Genomic DNA, 21,783 nt, shown 5'->3' with positions numbered 1-21,783 from the left:
TTCTGATAATGGTCAGTCCAGAGTCGTGGCTCCACGTTCGTTACAGTCCTCTGTTTTACGGCTTCTTCACCAAGGACATTGGAGTATAGTGCGAACGAAACAACTTGCTCGTCAGCACTGTACTTGGTTCGGAATCGATGCTGCGATTACGAATATGTGCTCTTCTTGCCTGGCGTGTGCCGAACAACAATCCGCACCGCCGCGGAAATTCTTTGCATGGCCGAAAGCCACTTCCCCTTGGCAACGCTTGCACATCGATTTTGCTGGTCCATTCTGGAATGCTAGATGGTTGGTTGTGGTAGATGCCTTCAGTAATTTTCCTTTTGTTGTCCGGATGACTTCCACGACGTCATCGGCCACCATCCAAGTGTTGTCTGCTATCTTTTGCATTGAAGGTCTTCCGCAGACTATTGTTTCCGACAATGGCCCACAATTCATGTCTGCAGAATTTCAGTCTTTCTGCAAGGCCAATGGTATTCAACATCTGACATCCGCGCCGTTTTCGCCTCAGTCAAACGGTGCCGCTGAATGATTGGTCCGCACTTTCAAGTCACAGATGTTGAAGTTGAAAGAGTCGCATTCTCGGGAGGATGCGTTGTTGCTCTTTTTGTCATCGTATCGCTCTCAGCCCCGAGATGGTCGCTCGCCGGCTGAGTTGCTCCACGGTCGTCCTCATCGAACCTTGATGTCTTTGCTGCACCCGCTGCATCAGGTTCCTGCGCAGCGGCAGACTTCTGCTTTTGCTCCAGGCGACGTTGTATTCTATTGCAACTATCGAGGTTCACGGCGTTGGCTCGCAGGGCGCATTCTTCGCTGCCTCGGCCTCGCGATGTATTTGGTTTTGGGGGCCTCTGGTGAGGTGCGTCGGCATCTCAATCAGCTGCGCCTCTGTCGTCGCATGGGTTCTGCTGCTCCCCATCTGCTTTCAGCGACGGTGCCGTCCGGTCAGCGCCCTGGGAACCCATCTACTGGCTCGCCTCATCCCCAGGTGTTACCGACAATGCCTTCCATTTTGCCCCATGGCGACGAGCCGCCGCCGCCGCCGCCGCCGCCGCCGCCGCCGCCGCCGCCGCCGCCGGTTGTTCTCCCGCCGGCGACGCCCGCAGCGGACACTTCGCTGCAACCGCCAAGCGCCGCCCTGGGTCACGCGCCGCCGATCGCTTCCCGTGACCAGCTGTCCTCCGCCATGGAACTCTTGCCCACTCCGGACCACATGGCGTCTTCGCGCGTCGGGTACCCCGACGCAATGGAGGTCGACCCTTCGGCCCCTCCTGTCTCTTTACGGGCGCATACACCGCATGTTGACGTGCACCCTGGACTAGGTTTTCAGGCGTTTCCTTGCTCCCTTCGGACCGAATGGCCGGGTGCGGGTGGCACAGCCTCGCCTGTTGTTCGGCTCCCCACCTCATTGCATGCGTCAACATGGGGTCCTCCCCACGGCGGGCGGAAGCCTTATAACACGACCGTTCGCCGATTTGCGGGGGAGGAATGTGGTGTCACCGCCAGACACCACACTTGCTAGGTGGTAGCTTTAAATCGGCCGCGGTCCATTCGTACATGTCGGACCCACGTGTCGCCACTGTGTGATCGCAGACCGAGCGCCACCACACGGCAGGTCTCGAGATACGGACTAGCACTCGCCCCAGTTGTACGGACGACGTAGCTAGCGACTACACTGACGAAGCCTCGCTCCTTTGCCGAGCAGACAGTTAGAATAGCCTTCAGCTAAGTCAATGGCTACGACCTAGCAAGGCGCCATTAGTAAAATTGCATGTATCTATGGAGTCTCACTTAAATCGTCAATAGCGATGTACCAAGGATGGATTAAAGTTAAGTATTCCAGAAGCTACGTACTTTTCTTTATAGCATTCGTTACGTATCCTGTTACAGACCTATCTCTTGCCTGCATGAACTAAACGCGTGCCTTTCGGCTACTTCCGTGGCGTGGCTGTCTTGCTACGCCACAACACCTACATCATTTATTGTTTGCTGATGATCAAGTAGTCGTAGCAAAAGATGGGGAGGATGCTAACTATATGTGCAATCAACTAGCAGCAGCATACAAAACTTGGAGTTTGAAGATTAATTACCAAAAAACAGAATACTTGACTAATGATTCAGATGAGCTATACATTGAAGGAAATAAAATCAAAAAGATAAACACTTTCTGTTATTTCGGATCCATTTTAGAAATCGAGGGAAAATCAGAGTCAGAAATCAATAAAAGAATTAGTAGCGGACGGAGGGTCATTGGGATGCTTAACTCAGTCTTATGGAGCAGGAATGTAATGAGCACAACCAAAAAATTAATATACAAATCCATATTAGAGAGTGTGGTTCTGTATGGAACGGAGACCTGGACAATTAACATGAAGTACATTAAAAAATTACAAGCTCTAGAGAAGATCGACAAGAATCTCCAGGAAAGAAAAGATAAGGAACACCGAAATAGTAAGGAGGATGGAAATAAAAGAAAGAATATATGACGTAATGGATAGGAAGAAATTACAGTGGTGCGGGCATGTACGACGAATGGAGAAAACCAGGATACCCAAATTGATACTGGAGTGGGAACCGGAGGGGAGAAGAAGAAGAGGACGACCTATGACCACCTGGCTCCAAAACGTACAGCACACAATGAGGAAGAGGACACACAAGATGGAAACAGCTGGAGGAATATTTTGAAAATATAGTTTACGAACGTTGATTGTTTGTATTGTAATTTCCAAGTAAATTGTTATGTTGGAGATATGCCTCTACAATGAGAAAAAGCTCAAAATAATAAAAAATAAAACTTACTTACTTAAGAATAGTGTCCAAGTTTAACTTTGTACGGAAAATAACTTTAATGTTGAGGTCAGTGGTTTCAATAGTCTTTGATCATTTTATGCAAATGTTTAGACCTCTCATCTTATAAGTTTCAGTAATTTCTTTGTTGTACTTTGAAACTGAATGTAATAAAATATTTGTCAAAACGAATCATTTAATTTCGGCTCACCATCTTACCACTCCCTGCCCGCTCCGTACCACTACAAAAACAATGTTTTTTAATAAAACAAATTATCACGAGTTAGCAGGATACTACACACTTTCCGCTATGAAACGGTGTGTATATATTCAGTTTGAAGCAGTGTTACGGGAAGAACTGCCAAAAGGTATGAAAAATGTAGCAGTAGGAGTAGATACATATCAAAATAGTTAAAAAAATGATTCACAGTCACAATTAAGTCAATACAACTGACAAGAAGCAGAAAAGGCAGGCAATAACAAGTGTGCTGTCCTGCAAGTTTTCTCGCCTGTAGATCTTGCCGTTTCAGAATCAAAGTAGCGTCGGAACTTATAGAGGAGAAGTTGTTTTAAGATTTTTTTCCTGATAGTCGATCTGCCTGCTGGTAGTTCTTTCACAGAACAAGTAAAAATCTTGTCACCAGCGAGACTAGAACCGAAATCTAACGCAACGTTTCCCTTGAAGAGCGAACACTTTATCGCTAAGTTATCGTACAACTTTAGCCGACATCACTCCCTTGTTATCACACAATGGCTAATACGGAGGGCTCGTATATGATGAAGTAAGCTGCAGATTCTGTTGCATCAAACTTGTTGGATTCAAAAACATGAAGATGCTACATCTGCGTCAACCATTTAGTAAGACTCATTCAGGATACTTAATTCAAATGACAAAACAAAACTGAGGGAATTGGCCAGGATAATTCTGAATCGCTCCTGGAAGTAAAACAACAGTTATAGCTGCCAAGCTTATTCTAGAATGTTCCCAAATCAATGTCAGACTAGTGACAGGCAGAATACAGTTCCTCAGCTCATGTCTTGCTTGAGGTGTCTACTACTGGGAACTCTCGCGCTCAAAGACACGTTGACGCTGGATGAAATGTAGCGAAGACTGCAAGGTATTTCTCTCAGACTCGTTTCTCTTATGCATTACATTGATACTGGTGAAAAATTAAAGGGGAGACGTCCAGGCACTGACGATGTTTGTGAGAAATTCAAGTAACCTGCTGGCAAAGTAACTGTTAGTGCCAAAAGGACAAAACCGACCACTTTCCTCAGTGGAATGAGACTAGAGAAATATGCAAAATTTGCAGAAACAGAACACTTTTGTTTTATCTGTGCTTCAGAAGATTCCACTATTAAAAGAAATGTTTGTGAATAAATTGTCACATTATTTAATTTACTTTTGTAAGAAACTGATTCAGAGCGCAGAAATATTATTATACGTTTGTTGCCATGCTGATACTGTTACCTCGAATCAAAATGTTACACATGTGTAACATATTGTAAAAAAAACTTAAAATTAAAAACAATTGTTCATTTGTCCTTAAATCAATAGATAAATCCTTAAATCGAAAGATGACTGATTATAATACTTTGCTAACTACAACCTACAATGAATATTAATTTTTGTGGGTCTTGTCACGCTGATATCCAATCATATCTAATCCTGCAGTTAGAAAAACTCTATTGCATGAGCAATGCAACCTATAACATCCTAATTCCTTGTCCAGTTTCAAATATATTTCCCATAAAAGGGTTTCGAAAGCAAGAAGCATCGTTAACCTACTCCATGCATATACAACTCTATAATTTTCTTTCCAAATTCAAGATTGTGTAATCTCGAGCACCACTGAGTTTCTATTTATGTTATCTCGAAATATCTCTGTCGCATCCACTTCGCAGTGAAGGCCACATCCACTTCACAGTGAAGGCCGGTTTCGTTATCACAACTTATGAGTTACTGGAAGTTCCAGTAAAACGATTAGGCTTGGGACCATCCAGAGTGATATATACTGGTGCATATATTAAATGTTTTAATTTTTGTCTTTTCATTCCTGTAAGCTACTAAAAATATTAGTATATCTTAATGCTACTAAGACTAGTTTGGTCTTTGTATTTTTATGCTATTTTTATCATCAGAAGGATTACTGGCACGTCGTCATACCCGTATTTAGGTTCCCAGCAAGCTATGCCATGAAAACGTCCACTCAGAAGTAATTGAGAATATCGACTGTCTGTCGTTAACATGGCCAAAATCGGCATTACTAAGTGCAGTTTTCTGTTTTTCTTCCTACCGGCCATTTTTTGTCACCATGGCGACCCAGCAACAGCATCCCGACTAGTGCTCCAAGTATCACTACAACATGGTATGTACCAGTTCCACAGCGTTCTGTAAAATGTATATTTCCGTTTTAGTACCTATTTTATCATTATATTTTATGCGCATTATTACGCCAACTCTTCAGCCATACGCCGCCATGTGGCAACGATAATTTCCAGCTCTTCCAGCTACCTATATTATGAGTTGTCCGCACAATCGTCGTTGAAGACATCGACCTGGATCGTTACCACGACTACAGTCGGCGTCCCCGTGTGTACTTCTTTGGTTTCTGAGCTCCCATATTGGCTTCTACGTTACCATGGCTGTTTTCCTACTAACAATGTTGTCTAAATTTTAAGTAGTGGTAATAACGTACGTTCACTCGCAGTATCAACAGTAAAGAGACCGAGGGCGTGTGTTAGTGAAACTCACTTTATTTGAAATTTCTATCTCTACGAAGCTGATGGCGCTGGCAAGGGGTGTTTAATGTCACTCATTGTTTTACGATTATTTATTTATTTTGGGACAATAATTCAATTTGTTTTTCTGTAACTGTAACTAATTTAGGACATGAATATTACAAATAAGTTTAAACAACACTTAAAGATTGTCAGTATCTCTAATTTTGTACTTTTAAACATCGAGACTAACGTTTGTTAATGTCTTTTTCAGAAGATATCATCTCCAATTCTGACAATGCAATATATAGCATACACTTGTGAAATAATAAGGGATTTAAATACGATTCTTTGAAATAACCAATGCTGGTGAAGTCTAATTTTAAATACAGATTTTGAACTGATGTTATGAACTATTTACATATTCATGATCACTTCATCATGTGTCAGGTCGCACATATTACATTCGCCTACGCTCTCTGGCAGTGGTAATGACAACCATCAAAAACGTTTTATATGTATTACTTCGAGATCTAGCAATTGCATGTTTCTCCACCGTCCACACTCTTTGGGCTCATCGTCTATGATTGGATAAATTAAAATAAATGGTCCAAATGGCTCTGACCACTATGGGACTTAATATCTGAGGTCATGAGTGCCCTAGAACTTAGAACTACTTAAACCTAACTAACCAAAGGACATCACACACATCCGTGCCTGAGACAGGATTCGAACCTGCGGCCATAGCGGTCCCGCAGTTCCAGATTGAAGCGCCTAGAACCGCTTGGCCACACCGGCCGGCATTAAAATAAACAGCTGAGCAGGTACAAGCATACCTAGCACTATAGAAAACTTTGTTAAAGCTGGCGAAGGCCGCAACGTGATCCAAGTAACGGATCGTGAGATATTTAGGTTTCAGTTCAACTGGTCTATCTTTCACGAGTGGCCGACGCAAGCAGGCTCCGGCAGTGTCGCAAAGCGGGCCAGTGTTGGCTGACCATCGCAAGTCGCGTGGGCGCGGTCGCAGCCAGGGCTTCTGCATGGGACGAAGGCTGGCGGATGGATAGACATGTGTCCCAAACTAAAATACTGCGTAGTTTTCAGCAGTGGACTCCCCTTCTTCCTCAACGGTTGGACGAGTTCAGAGTAACATAAAAAGTCAGAGACAAAGTAGCACCTGATGATCTACACATCTGTACTCTGCAAACCACCGTGATGTGCACGGCAGAGGGTACATCCCATTGCACCAGCTACTTGGGTTTATTTCCGTTCGATTCACGTATGGATCACGGGTAGAATGCTTGGTTGAATGCCTCTGTAATTACTCTAATCTTATTCTCACAGTCCGTATGTGAGCGGATCGTAGAGGGTTGCAGTACATTCCTAGAGTCATTGTCTAAACCCGGTTCTTGGAACTTTGCCATTAGTTTACGTCTATCATCAAGAATCTGCGAGTTCAGTTTCTTCATTATCTCTGTGACGCTCTCGCATGGATCACACAAACCTATGACCATTCCTGCTGCCATTCTCTGTATACGTTCAACATCACCTGTTAGTCCTATTTGGTACGTGTCTGACACAGTTGAGCAGTTTTCTAGGACGGGTTGCATAAGTGCTTTGTAGGCAATCTCTTTTGAAGAACGATTTCATTCCGGCAGTATTCTACCTATAAACCAAGGTCTACCACCTTTTGTACCCACAACTGAAACTATCTGGTCATTCCATTTCATACCCCTACGAAGTTTGCTAACCGAATCCAGCTGTGACTCATTAATACTGTAGTCATAGGATACTGTGTTTTTTCGTTTGGTGAAGTGCACAAGTCCATTTTATGAACGTTTAAAGCAAGTTACCAAACTTTTCACCATTTGGAAATCTTCTCAAAATCTGACTGAATATTTATGCAGTTTCTTTCAGGCAGTAGTTCATTATAGATAATTACATCATCTTCCAAGACTGAGGTTATTGTTAATACATTCTGCAAGGGCATTAACATAGGCTACAACATGAACAGTAAGCGTCCCACACACTTCCCTCGGGCACACAAGAAGTTACCTCTCCATCTGACGTTAAATCTCCATCCAAGATAACACGCTGCATACTCCATATCAAAAATCCTCAATCCAGACACAAATTTCTCTTGATAGCCCAATGGTCTTATTTTTGACAATAAGCGTAAAGGTGGTACTGAGTCTCTGACACGTTCCGGAAATCAAGAAAGACTGCATCTGACTTACTGCCTTGATCCAAAGCTTTCAGTATGTCATGTGAGAGAAATGCGAGTTGGGTTTCATACGGTCGCTGTTTTCGGAATCCATGCTTGTTGACATGGAGGAGGTCGTTCTGATCGACATACCTCATTATGTTTGAGCTCAGAATCTATTCTAAGATTCTACGAGTTCACGTCAGGAACATTGGACGGTAGATTTGTGGGTCACTTCTACTAACCATCTTGTAGGCGACTGTTACCTGTGCTTTTTCCCAACAGCTGGGCATAGGTTTTTGTTCGAGCGATCTGCGATAGATTATGGCTAGAAGAGGGACTAACTCAGCCGCAAGTTCAGTTCGGAATCTGATAGCGATGCAATCGGACCCTGTAACTTTGTTCAGTTTTAACAAATTCAGTTGGTTCTCAACACCACTTACATTAATACTTGTTTCACTCATATTTTTATTGGTACGAAGATTAAATTGAGGCAATTCTTTGTAAAAGGGATATTTGAAAATGTTGTGGATCGTAATAGTTAGGAGAGAGGTAAAATTCTTGTGGATATCATTCTGCAAGCATCTAACTTGGGGTATCGATGGGATGTATTCTAATATCAACCCAGTTGGGCAGCAGAGAGGAGGACGCGCCATTGCTCCAGGAGAACGTGAGGAGGAGGAGGAGGAGATTAGTGTTTAACGTCCCGTCGACAACGAGGTCATTAGAGACGGAGCGCAAGCTCGGGTGAGGGAAGGATGGGGAAGGAAATCGGCCGTGCCCTTTCAAAGGAACCATCCCGGCATTTGCCTGAAGCGATTTAGGGAAATCACGGAAAACCTAAATCAGTATGGCCGGAGACGGGATTGAACCGTCGTCCTCCCGAATGCGAGTCCAGTGTGCTAACCACTGCGCCACCTCGCTCGGTCCAGGAGAACGTGACTCGAGCCTGGAGCTCATATACGTATAGAGCCGGTTCAGCAGTTACGGCAAAATAAGCTTTGTTTTTGCACACATTACATAAATAATGTTGTCGAAAGTCAAGTCGCGTAGGGAGTGAATTTGTTTGCTGATTACAAGTGTTTCTGCTTGGTGATATACGGACAGACCTAGAAAAGTCAGACAATGTGCAAAGCTTATGCCAGTCGAGTTGCTACAATCTAAATTCGTTGTCCTTACTGTTCCGCTGAGTGCCATCTTAGTGTGGTGAAATTCTTATCGCTGATGACCATTTGGTTGTGGCAGGAAGATATTTCAGTCACTTTGTGTTCGTTGTGAAAGTGCCAGCATTACCAAAACTGTGCTGGCGGTGTCTATGAGATGGCAAGACTCGCGTTTTTCCAAATAGAGTAGAAGGGTGGGAGGCAGTTACTGTGTGTTGTGGTTTCGGTAACTTCTCTTGTGTATCGGTAATGTCTGCCTACAGGCAAAAGCTACCTTTTCGACAGTACGGTGAATTCTGATAGAAGCAGCTGGAACTGAGTTCCACCGCTTTAGCGTATGTACCCATACGAAATTGGAGGACACTGGACCCCGACAAAATATCAAGACTTTACCAAATTTGCCCGTCGTTTATTTACGAGGTTAACTACATCCCCAGAGTATTATTCTCGTTGTACATTCGTATTCAGAATTCACAGGCTGGTGTGCAACGTGCAGTTAGCCTGTGGCTAATGCAGGTACGTTTGACCCCTGTAGATGGTGCTTTTGGATTTAAAATTTGCAGAACGATATCGGTAAGTCTGCTAAGTAGTTCATCCAAGAAGCTGTGTTAGACTATAGCGTCCTGATCAGGCAGTCGACGTGGAACGTGTGGCTAGTTAGAGTTTGCATCGTCACTGTTTCCTCCCACCACAAGTTGATGTTTCGTTTCACGAAAAAGAAAACAATCACGTAAAATACGAGAGAGAATATCGAATAGGTTACAACATGTAGTTTGTCAGCTGATACATAATTTTCGAACGCCAACTTTTCAGGTATGCCCTAGTTTTCCATTTTTCGAACAGAACGTATACATTTTGCAATATCATACGTCAGTAATCAGTATAATAAACTCAAGGTGATAATAGAAAAGCAAAGTACATGTAACTAAAACGCGACAAATGATGTTTGTTTTTGGTCTATGAAAGCGATAACATTATTAACGTTGAGCCAGTCCTAAGTCTGAAGCTGATTGGCCTCCTGTATTGTCTTTGGCGTCGTACTTTGTGCAAGTAATTAATACTATTGAAATAATAATCGACTTGTTAAATATGTATCGTGTTACTGATTTAAAGTTACCCTCCACGTCACTAGAATGATTTTCTGAATAAATGTAAATGAGGCCGTTTTCATAAACGGTATCAATTCGTAATTTTAACGAAGTCATTTTTGAGCGCCAATTTGCTCCATTTTCACTTTCTTAGTACAGGGTGGGGCAAATAAAAGTGGCCCGAAGCACAGAATTCCAGGGTACAAAGGAAATACAGTACTAACCTGACTATAGCAGATGCTGAAAGTGATCACCATTCATCTCTTAGCTTTTCTAGGCCCTAGTCAGCAAGTTGCTGAAGGCGGATCGAAGATGGACTGTTGGAATTGCTGAAGTCTCATCCGAAATATTCTGCAGCAGTTCTTGTAGACCGAGGGTTCTTGCTGTGACCCTAGACTTGAGGGCTCCCCACACAAAATAATAGCACACTGACACATCAGGTGACCTGGGTGGCCAGCTACGGCCGAGATCAGACTGCCCTCTGCTAAAGACTCTGTCAGGCGTGACGATTGTGTAAATGTTCTCAAAAAATCGGCTGGCTGTATGGGCAGTTGCTCCATCCTGTTGGAAGTAACTGTAGGTGTTTTCTCCTCCGTTAACACTGCCACAAATGGTTTCAAAATGTTGGCAGTGCAACGCGCTGACGTCTGATGAAAGATGATGGGACCAAAAATGCGACGTGCAGACACTGCACTCTAAACTCCAACCTTCTGGTTATGCAGTGGCGTATCGTGGAAGTTACGTGGATACTCTGCTGCCTGGAATCTCTGATTCTGTGAGTTATAATCACTCGGGTGAGACCAGGCTTCATCAGACATAAAGAACAGTGTAAGTAGGCTGTTTAGGTTTTCTTATTGGTAACGCCACGTAGCGTTCTGTATGAAAATCACTGGCTGTGCTGTGTGCAGTCTGTGGCTAGTTTCCATTGTTGTCTGCCATTGTAGTGTTTGGCAGCTGGATGTTAACAGCGCGTAGCGTTGCGCAGTTGGAGGTGAGCCGCCAGCAGTGGTGGATGTGGGGAAGTGAGATGGCGGATTTTTGAGAACGGATGATCTGGACAGAGACAGTAAATTTGTAAGACTGGATGTCATGAACTCCTATGTATATATTATGACCTTTGAACACTATTAAGGTAAATACATTGTTTGTTCTCTATCAAAATCTTCCATTTGCTAATTATGCCTATCAGTAGTTAGGGCCTTCAGTAGCTTGAATCTTCTATTTAGCTGGCAGTAGTGGCGCTCGCTGTATTGCAGTAGTTCGAGTAACGAAGATTTTTGGTGAGGTAAGTGATTTGTGGAAGGTATAGGTTAATGTTAGTCAGGGCCATTCTTTTGTAGGGATTTTTGAAAGTAAGATTGCGTTGCGCTAAAAATATTGTGTGTCAGTTTAAGCACAATCATGTATAATTGTTCTAAGGGGACGTTTCATATGTGGACCCTTAGCTGAGGATATCTCACTGGAATCTTCTGATTTTTTCTTGTAGTTTGTGTAATTAGTGCAGCCGTTGTTTATTGCTAGCGCGTAATTGTAGAGAGAATTTCCTTTGTAGTTGTGGTTTTTCATTATTGTACAGTAAAACAGTTGTGGCATGCATGTAGATTTGCACCAAGTATTTCGCAGCTGCGCTTGCAATTAACGAGATATTATTTTTAATGCTATGTTAATGTGTTTTCTTATTTTGCTCTTCAAATTGTGCTTTTCTGTGTTGTCATGTGAAATATTGTGACAATAATGGCGTGTGAAAAATGTAATACTAGGCTCCAAAGTAAACTGAGAAATGACAGCGAAGACGAAAGCAGTGTGTTAGCGCCGCCGAAATAACTAATGTTCAAAGTAGTAATTTGGTAATTGTGCATAGGGAAATGGAGCGGGCTGCAAATAATGGTGTAGGCAGTGAAACAATTAGTGAACAGGGAAGCATTATCGATCGATCGGTTGGCAACAGCTTGCCTCAGGAATCCGAAATGACAGGTCACAATCTAGCAAATACTGTAGACTCAGGTTTTGCGTCCTCGCCGTTTTCTCAAATAAGTCAAGACACATTTTCTGCTTTTCAAAATGCGAATATTGCCGGTTCAAATGCATTGCCGAATAGCACTGAGGAACATGTTTCAGACACCAGTGCATTGTTATTACAATTAATGCAACAAATGGGACAAAAGCTTCAAAAGTTAGACACAATGGAACAACACCAGAGACAAACACAGCAACAGTTAGACACAATGGAACAAAATCAGAGACAAACACAGCAAAAGCTTCAAAAGTTAGACACAATGGAACAAAATCTTCGGAAGTTAGACACCACACTTGAACAAACACGTGAAGATTTAACTACTGAGTTACATAACATTGAATCGAAATGTCAATAAGTCTGTAATGGTGTAAAAACACAAATTTGTGAGCATTTTCAACCAATTTTTTCGCGGCATGAAAATGCATTACAGAATCACGAAGCAGCCATAAAAGAACTGCAAACCATTGTCCATGAAAATCATGAGACCTTGTTGGCTAAAATTGACTCAGTTGCATCTACCGATTTGGTTACGCAACTTGCAAAAACTCAGGAAAACTTAAAGGACACAGTAGATTCGATTTCAACACAAATGGACACTCTGAAACTTGGTTCAGAAAAACACACTGAGGAAATGTGTTCACTATCGGAGAAAGTAGCCGAACTTTCGGATCAGTTCACTAACTTATCTACAAAGGTAGATGATGATCTGAATGACACAAGACCCGTAACCTTCACTGACACAGAAGAGTATGAACAAATTAGAAAATTGAAACAAAATCAAAATCAAATCAATACACAGTACAAAAGAGAAATCCGGGAAGTACAAGATCAGTTGATGCAGGTAATAAAAGAATTACATATTTCAGAGGACACTCGCGCTCCAATACAGGAAGAGGGACATAGAAATACGGAACAGCCACAAAATAATAACACGAGTCACTTCGGAAATTATGAAAGAAATTGGCAAGGTACACCGAATTTTGAGATGGAACGGCCGACACGACCTAACAATGACCGATATGCGACTTGCTGACATGATGATTTTGACTATAAGCTGTTCATTACTACATGTAAATTCAAAACATTTAATAATTCTGGCAACGACATTCATCCAAAAGCGTGACTCCATCAATTCTCTCATTGTTTTCCTCCCAACTTGTCATTAGTGCACAGATTAGAATTTATGTGTGGCTATTTAGAGAATGAACCAGCTGAAAGAATGCAATTGGTCATTCACGATTGTCACAGTGAAGGAGAATTTTATCATGCCTTCCTCTCAGCATATTGGTCTCAAGCTACACAAGACCGAGTAAAACATAGCATCATAATGATGAAACATTTCGTACAATCTCTATTTTCCAGTCTTGTGAAATATTTTGAAGACATGTTGCACAAGAATCAGTACCTGTCAAACCCATACAGCCCCTCAGAACTCATCCGCATTTGCTTAATCAAATTACCTGAATATTTACGACATATTATATTGGCAGGACGTTGCAAAGACGACATTGAATCTTTTCGGGGACTCTTACAAGAATTAGAAATTGACACTGACAATCGTGGAACGCGAAAACAGGAACATAACAATTGCAGGTCACATCCGTCCCAATTCTGCGATGACAGAAATAATAAATGGACACGACATGGCTATTCTTACAATGCAAATCATGACCAAAACAGACACCACACGTATGACAACCGTTGGCAGAGAAAAAATAGTTACAGAGAAAGATCGCATTTCTGTAGTAATGAATGTGACAGAGACAACCATAGAAACAGACAATATGGGAACCAAAACTATTATTATCAAGGGAGACAGAATAACTTCAGACGCAACAGTCTACCATGCAGTTACGCTTCAGGGAGAAATTCTCCACCACGTGACCGACTAGAAAGAAACTGTGGAATCTACCGACATGACGACAGACGATATAATCGTAACGACAGACCGGAATTTCATCATAACTGGCGGAATTCAAACAGGGTAGGGCCCTCTCGACAAGGTGAATTTGTAGAAGTTAGGTCTTCTAATCCCAGTAACGATGCGCGCCAACAAAGAGACAGACAATGACTCACACCGCAGGCAGCCACGTGCTCCGGCTGGCTCAGAGAAAAATAACATAGACGCTAACCCTGAGAAAAATTTTAGCATTCCTTACCAATGTATACCGCGTGATAATTGCATTCAAGTTCAAACTGTGAGTACTATGTAGAGTAAAGGATTGCACCACATTTCACATGTAAAACCGTTTGTTGAAGATAATCTGCTTTTTAACTTTGTCTTTGCCATATAACTTTTCACTTTACATTACTAGTATGCTTTGTCAGACTTAGAATCTGTTAATATGCAACAATGTTTGAAGTTAAATATCCAGTCAAGAACCAAGAGAACTTATTTAAACAGAAATTACGAATGCATTGTTATTGTGGACAGACGACACAGTGTTATTGTGTGTGTACATTCTTGCTTGTTAGTTGCACGATTACGTAACGACTATAACGCTCACATACTTAGAACATTTACCAGTACTGCTAATGAGATTTTAATGCAACATTTTGGTTTACTTGAAAATACATTCTGGATTTAAAGTACTTTCTGTGAGATACCAGATGACACAGTGGTTAGTTTATGTGACAGTACACGATTTTATCACGACGCTTCTAATGAACGACAATTTACAATGTTGCTTTTGCGGTGTTTCTGTTTCATATCGGCACAGTTTTTCTCAATTCTTCTGGAAAGTAAAACATGTTTTAGTAGTAACTTTTATGGTATAGCTACAATGAGACAGCCTTTTTCCTAGCACAGCAATACGTTACAGTATAGTACTTTCTTGATCACGGTACTGTACGTAATAACTAAGATATCTCTACGCATAGCATTTCACTTTTGTTTATTACGAGGTAAGTACATTGACTTCTACAGAACTTTGATTGCGGACGACGACAATTACTACACTTGGCACATTTTTACCGTTAAGTAATGACAGAGATTACCTTACAACAAGACGCACAGTTTAGCGCTACAGTACACGTATTTGAGTGATTAATTTTCTACTTAAAACATTTATTTTTAAAGATATTTGAAGTACAATGATACAAAGGGTTTCCGTGATACATTTCATTCCATTGCTGTAATCTGTAACACCCGAGGGTATAATTACGAGGGCAGTTCAATAAGTAATGCAACACATTTTTTTTCTGAAACAGGGGTTGTTTTATTCAGCATTGAAATACACCAGGTTAGTCCCCCATCTTTTAGCTACACAACACTATTTTTCAACGTAAACTCCATTCAATGCTACGGCCTTACGCCACCTTGAAATGAGGGCCTGTATGCCTGCACGGTACCATTCCACTGGTCGATGTCGGAGCCAACGTCGTACTGCATCAATAACTTCTTCATCATCCGCGTAGTGCCTCCCACGGATTGCGTCCTTCTTTGGGCCAAACATATGGAAATCCGACGGTGCGAGATCGGGGCTGTAGGGTGCATGAGGAAGAACAGTCCACTGAAGTTTTGTGAGCTCCTCTCGGGTGCGAAGACTTGTGTGAGGTCTTGCGTTGTCCTGAAGAAGGAGAAGCTCGTTCAGATTTTTGTGCCTACGAACACGCTGAAGTCGTTTCTTCAATTTCTGAAGAGTAGCACAATACACTTCAGAGTTGATCGTTTGACCATGGGGAAGGACATCGAACAGAATAACCCCTTCAGAGTCCCAGAAGACTGTAACCATGACTTTACTGGCTGAGGGTATGGCTTTAAACTTTTTCTTGGTAGGGGAGTGGGTGTGACGCCACTCCATTGATTGCCGTTTTGTTTCAGGTTCGAAGTGATGAACCCATGTTTCATCGCCTGTAACAATCTTTGACAAGAAATTGTCACCCTCAGCCACATGACGAGCAAGCAATTCTGCACAGATGGTTCTCCTTTGCTCTTTATGGTGTTCGGTTAGACAACGAGGGACCCAGCGGGAACAAACCTTTGAATATCCCAACCGGTGAACAATTGTGACAGCACTACCAACAGAGATGTCAAGTTGAGCACTGAGTTGTTCGATGGTGATCCGTCGATCATCTCGAACGAGTGTGTTCGCACGCTCCGCCATTGCAGGAGTCACAGCTGTGCACGGCCGGCCCGCACGCGGGACATCAGACAGTTTTGCTTGACCTTGCGGCGATGATGACACACGCTTTGCCCAACGACTCACCATGCTTTTGTCCACTGCCAGATCACCGTAGACATTCTGCAAGCGCCTATGAATATCTGAGATGCCCTGGTTTTCCGCCAAAAGAAACTCGATCACTGCCTGTTGTTTGCAACGCACATCCGTTACAGACGCCATTTTAACAGCTCCGTACAGCGCTGCCACCTGTCGAAGTCAATGAAACTATACGAGACGAAGCGGGAATGTTTGAAAATATTCCACAAGAAATTTCCGGTTTTTTCAACCAAAATTGGCCGAGAAAAAAATGTGTTGCATTACTTATTGAACTGCCCTCGTACATTAATCCTCAGGGGGGTACAAGTTTACTTTGTTTACCATGTGTCTGGCAAACACAAGGAGCCCTAGCTAATATGGTATTTGCTTATACAACTTTACACATGGGTACCATATTTCTCTAACACATAAATTACACAGCTATCTGATCATTTAACTGAGAGAGACAAACATTTTTTTTTACTACGTCAGTGACAGATGTTTACGTAATTACGCAGCTGGATAACTTCACACTTATGAAATTGTATTTTGTTTGTACTGTGTGAACCGTTCATATTTTTGGAACCATTGTGATACTATGAGAGCTTTGAATGATGTATTTGGTATGGGATCATGATTTTTAAAGTACGGTTGAGGTAGATAACAATATTGAAATGAGCAGAGAATTTTTTTTAGGTTTTGAAATTGTTGGAGGAAGCTATGACGATTTTGAGAATTGACTGAGATGTTACGATATTATTATGACGGCGATGTGTATTATGCTGTTGAGATATGCTTATGATCAATAAGATGATGCAACCATATATGAGGAATTTGATTATGCTATGTATTTCTTATGATGAAATATTGAAAAAGTGTTGACGGATATGTATATGTATAATAAGGTAAGGAATAGTGAATAGTGGTTAGGGACACTGATTTGTCGAAAAAGATGTTGGAAACCAAGAATCGTACTTTAAGAATTATGAAATGTGTGTACATGCGTGAATGTTTTACAATGCTGTTGAAAATTTTTTGGACACTTTTATATTTATAGGATTTTGTTTCTACACATTTGCAACGCAAATTCTCGACCTGTGAAATTTTTTATATGAGACTGTCACTGTAGTGCAAACTGATGTCGTAAATATTTTGGTAAGGAAGGTAGGTCACTGTAAGCACCCAGCTGCGCGACAGTTGCCTGGGAAAAAAGCCATTAGTGTGTGCCTTTCAGAGGCACAGGTGGAGAAAAAAAATGGAGGCCATTTTCCTCGCTACTGACATTTCTTTGTAGAAAGTATCATAAATACGACATGCTCAAACTTGAAAACACATGATTACACTGTGGAGCTCTTAATTTATGATATTTACTGAAATGCCTAGTGAAATGACGAGAAATATTTTTATGTCTATACACCGGATTATGACTACTGTCTTTCTAGTTGAGAGATTTTTTTACAACCTTATGAAATGCCATATGGCTAATGAATGATGTTTCATGCCTACCTTTGTACATAATTGCTCATTTTCTTTAATATCTAGTTTCTAGCTGTACTGCAGCATTGGTTAAAATAAAATTTAATAGATGTACTAATATCACTATTTTCTGTCTACAGACCCAGTAAAGAATAATTTTATGATGTACTTTCGCAGAAAAGAGAGCACAAATAGACATTTCCCTTCACAGGAATTGCATAATTAATTTTTTAATGACTTGGTAACTTTTTTGCAGAGTAAGTTTTTGTAATGCATCACCCTAGTGTTAAGATGTGACGTAGGTATTAAACATGGCCATTTTTACTGTAATATTTTTTCTGCTTGAGCTTTGTCATGTTTACATATAAGTTATTGCATTTGCTGCTGCTGTTTGCCAGGCATAATGTTACTGAATTTGACTTTGTATTACTCTGTTAAGCCAGTTTTACTATGGATTTATTTTCCTTGTTTGCTGAACATTGCCTTAGATTAGTTGTAATATTGCATTTGCTTTGCTAATTTATGCTGCTTGCTTTGCCAATTTGCATTTTTTATCATTGCTGTTTGTGTTAATTGTTTTGCACTGCTGCATTACCTAGTTCCTTAGTTTAGCATCTGAGCTCAGTAGTTTTAAGTTAGCTTAAGATGGGGTAGGCTATATAAGAGAACGAGTTGTGATGAATGGAAAGAAATGCATTGAGAAGCTATAAGAAAATGGTTTGGCCAAAAAAGTATTTAAAAGAGGATATGAACAAAAAAGTAGGGTTTAGGGACTGCAGGTTTAGGTAGGATTTTCTTGGAAATAAATGATGAGGTAAGATAATGGAAAATAAATAATGAGGTAAGAAATGTGTGAACATATAAATACAGAAAGCACGCTTAGATAGAATTTTTTTGGTGGAAACAAATGATGAAATAAGAGGAAAGATATATGGAATGAAGTTTTGGGGTGGACTGCAGTACCAAATGTTACACTGAAAACAAACCCTGCCCTTTCCTCTTGTGTTATCCCACTATGTGTTTGTGTACCATTAGGTATTTGTGTTCTTCCTGTCTTTATGTGTTTATCTGATGAGAGCTACGTTGTGGAATTTTTCTGATACTATGTTATTTACTTTGTAAAGATGTTTAGACATTATTTATTCTGTTTTGTTGCTCATATGTGAAGGTGATGTTTCAAAAGTTATTCTGATCTTTATGTATGTACTTATGTCATAATTCCTGTAACACTGATGTATATGTTAGTTCAATTCTTTTGTAAAGCCCATATTACCACAAATGTTATCTGTATGGTTATGATCTTTAATGATATATTTTGTACCTTTGTTATTGTATTCTCATGTTATAATATTGTAATTGACACCAGTTCAGCAAATTAAGTAACTTGTAAGCATTCATTTCACTGCACACATTTCTGTTGGTCATAGTATAGGCACAATAAGTAAAAAAAAAAAAAAAAGAGGACTGTTAGTGCTCCCATGTGTGTTGATAAGTCAGCAAGGGACTGGTTAACAGCATTGCTGGTTCTAAGGACAATTCCAAAAACTTTGTGAGTACACAAGTGGTGGTTTATGGACTTACTATATTCTCCGCAAGACTCTTCGATGGTGATTGTGCAGCTGCACAGTCGCAACAGTTAGCTGCTGGCCGTCTCTACAAGGACTACAGTGGGTCTGCGTCTTTGATGACTCACCAATACCATTATTTCTACAAGGACTGCACTGGGGCTGCACCTTTGATGACTCACCAATACCATACTCTCTACCAGAACTACAGTGGGTCTGCTCTTTGATGACCTACCTACCAATTTTCTTCAAAACTTCGACTGACTCTGCTGTGGGTTTGCTCTGTTGTGGCCCATTACCTGTCTGCATGTCAAGAGTCAGCACTGTCTTTCCGTTTGAAGGACAACACTACTTCTTCAAGACTGCATGGAAATCCACTACTTCTGTGTGCATTTTCTTTTACTGCTCAGACTTTGAGAAAAAAAAACACTGCAATTTTACTGTGATGAATGAACATCACTGTCTTTATGGACTGTGAGAAAATTTTAGCTTTTGACCAACATTGTATCAATAAGTGTGTGCATTTGATTTCTTTGTTATTGTAATTATGAAAAATTTTATCAAATCATTATTGGCCACTGCCCAAAACAATTTGTAAAATTTTTTGTGTGGAGCATGGGGGCTATGTAAGTAGGCTGTTTAGGTTTTTATATTGGTAATGCCACATAGCGCTCTGTATGAAAATCACTGGCTGTGCTGTGTGCTGTCTGTGGCTGGTTTGCATTGTTGTTGGCTATTGTAGTGTTGGGCAGCTGGATGTTAACAGCACGTAGCATTGCGCAGTTGGGGGTGAGCCGCCAGCAGTGCTGGATGTGGGGAGAGAAATGGCGGAGTTTTGAAATTTGTAAGACTAGATGTCATGAACTGCTATATATTTATGACTTTTGAACACTATTAAGCTGGCAGTAGTGGCGCTCGCTGTATTGCAGTAGTTCTAGTAACAAAAATTTTTGGTGTGGTAAGTGATTTGTGAAAGGTATAGGTTAATGTTAGTCAGGGCCATTCTTTTGTAGGGATTTTTGAAAGTCAGATTGCGTTGCGCTCAAAATATTGTGTGTCAGTTTAAGCACAGTCATGTATAATTTTTCTAAGGGGACGTTACAACATATACGAGGGTATTTCAGAAAGTAAAGATACAACGTACACCAGAGGAAAAGAAGAGTTTTGGCGAGCAAGTTGGCAACTCTGGTGTTAACCTTGAACCGTTAGCTTTCTCCTCGCGGTCGTTTGGCAGTTGAACTTTTTCTTCTGGTTGGAATACGTGGTGTTTAAAATGACTGCGCCGATTCAGAATCCCGCCAAATGCGAAGTGCGCTCCGTCATACGTTTTCTTAATGCAAAAGGTCAGCGACCAGCGGATATTCACAAAGAAATTGTTTCTGTTTATGGGAACATTATGAATCGACAAAATGCAACGAAATGGTGTCGTCATTTCTCTGAAGGTAGGACCGATGTTCATGACGAACAAAGAACATGTCGGCCATCTGTGATACCTGATACCGTTCTTCAGAGAACGGAGGAAGCAATTCGTGCGAATAGACGTCTGACATTCAAGGAATTGCATCAGATCACACCAGATGTGTCAATGACAACTCTTTATGACGTTGTGACTGTGAAGTTAGAGTACAGGAAATTGTGTGCCCGCTGGGTTCCAAACTTTTAACGGAAGAACACAAAAAGAAAAGGATGGGCTTTGCACTCGACTTCCTCACACGCTATGCTGAAGCAGGTGACGAGTTCCTTGATCACATTGTGACAGGTGACGAGACATGGGTTTATCACCATACACCTGAATCCAAGCAACAATCAATGCAATGGCGCCCTTCGAATTCACCAAAAGCCAAGAAATGCGAAACGTCGATTTCAGCGAAGAAAGTCATAGCTTCTGTTTTTTGGGACAGACAAGGCATTCTTCTGTTGGAAATTATGCCTCCTGGAACGACAATTAATGCCGCTGCATATTGCCAGACTTTGAAACGTCTTCGAAGGGCAATTCAAAACAAATGCAGGGAAATGCTGACATGTGCAGTGCGCTTGCTTCATGATAACGCTCGGCCTCACACAGCACTCGTAACCAAAGCACTACTCAAACAATTCCAATGGGACGTATTGGACCATCTGCCATACAGCCCGAACCTTACGCTCACCGACTTCCATGTCTTCCGTTACCTGAAGTCACATCCTGGTGGAAAATCATTCCACGACGATGAAGAGATCAAAGGTGAAGTTGAAATGTGGTTCTGACAACAGGCAACAACCTTCTATGACTGTGGGATACAAAAGCTTGTGCACCTACTTAACAAATGTTTGGATAACGGGGGTGATTATGTCGAAAAATAACAAATAATCCAGTCAATAAGATGTCACTGACGTTTTCTAAATAAATTTTGTATTTAAGGACTGCGAGTCATTGGATCTTTACTTTTCGAAATGCTCTCGTACAACAGCAACAAACAAAACAGTTTCACAGTACGTATTTCATTTACGAAACTAGCAGGGAAGTATTACAATCGAGTTGCTTCTGCCTGCTTCCAAGATTAGCTGTGCGTGATTGGTAATGACGA

The 21,783-nt window shown here is 41.3% G+C and overlaps 1 protein-coding gene across 1 annotated transcript in view; it reads right to left on the bottom strand.

Moving 5' to 3' along the window:
- The window catches only part of LOC126456227 (brachyurin-like), a 161,849-nt gene that overhangs the window by 95,655 nt on the left and 44,411 nt on the right, over positions 1-21,783 (bottom strand). The window lies entirely within an intron of this gene.

The sequence above is a fragment of the Schistocerca serialis genome, chromosome 2, assembly GCF_023864345.2.
Source record: "Schistocerca serialis cubense isolate TAMUIC-IGC-003099 chromosome 2, iqSchSeri2.2, whole genome shotgun sequence".
Lineage (NCBI taxonomy): Eukaryota > Metazoa > Arthropoda > Insecta > Orthoptera > Acrididae > Schistocerca > Schistocerca serialis.
The sequence above is the reverse complement of the archived record's forward strand: the minus strand, read 5'-3'. Positions and strand labels throughout refer to the sequence as shown.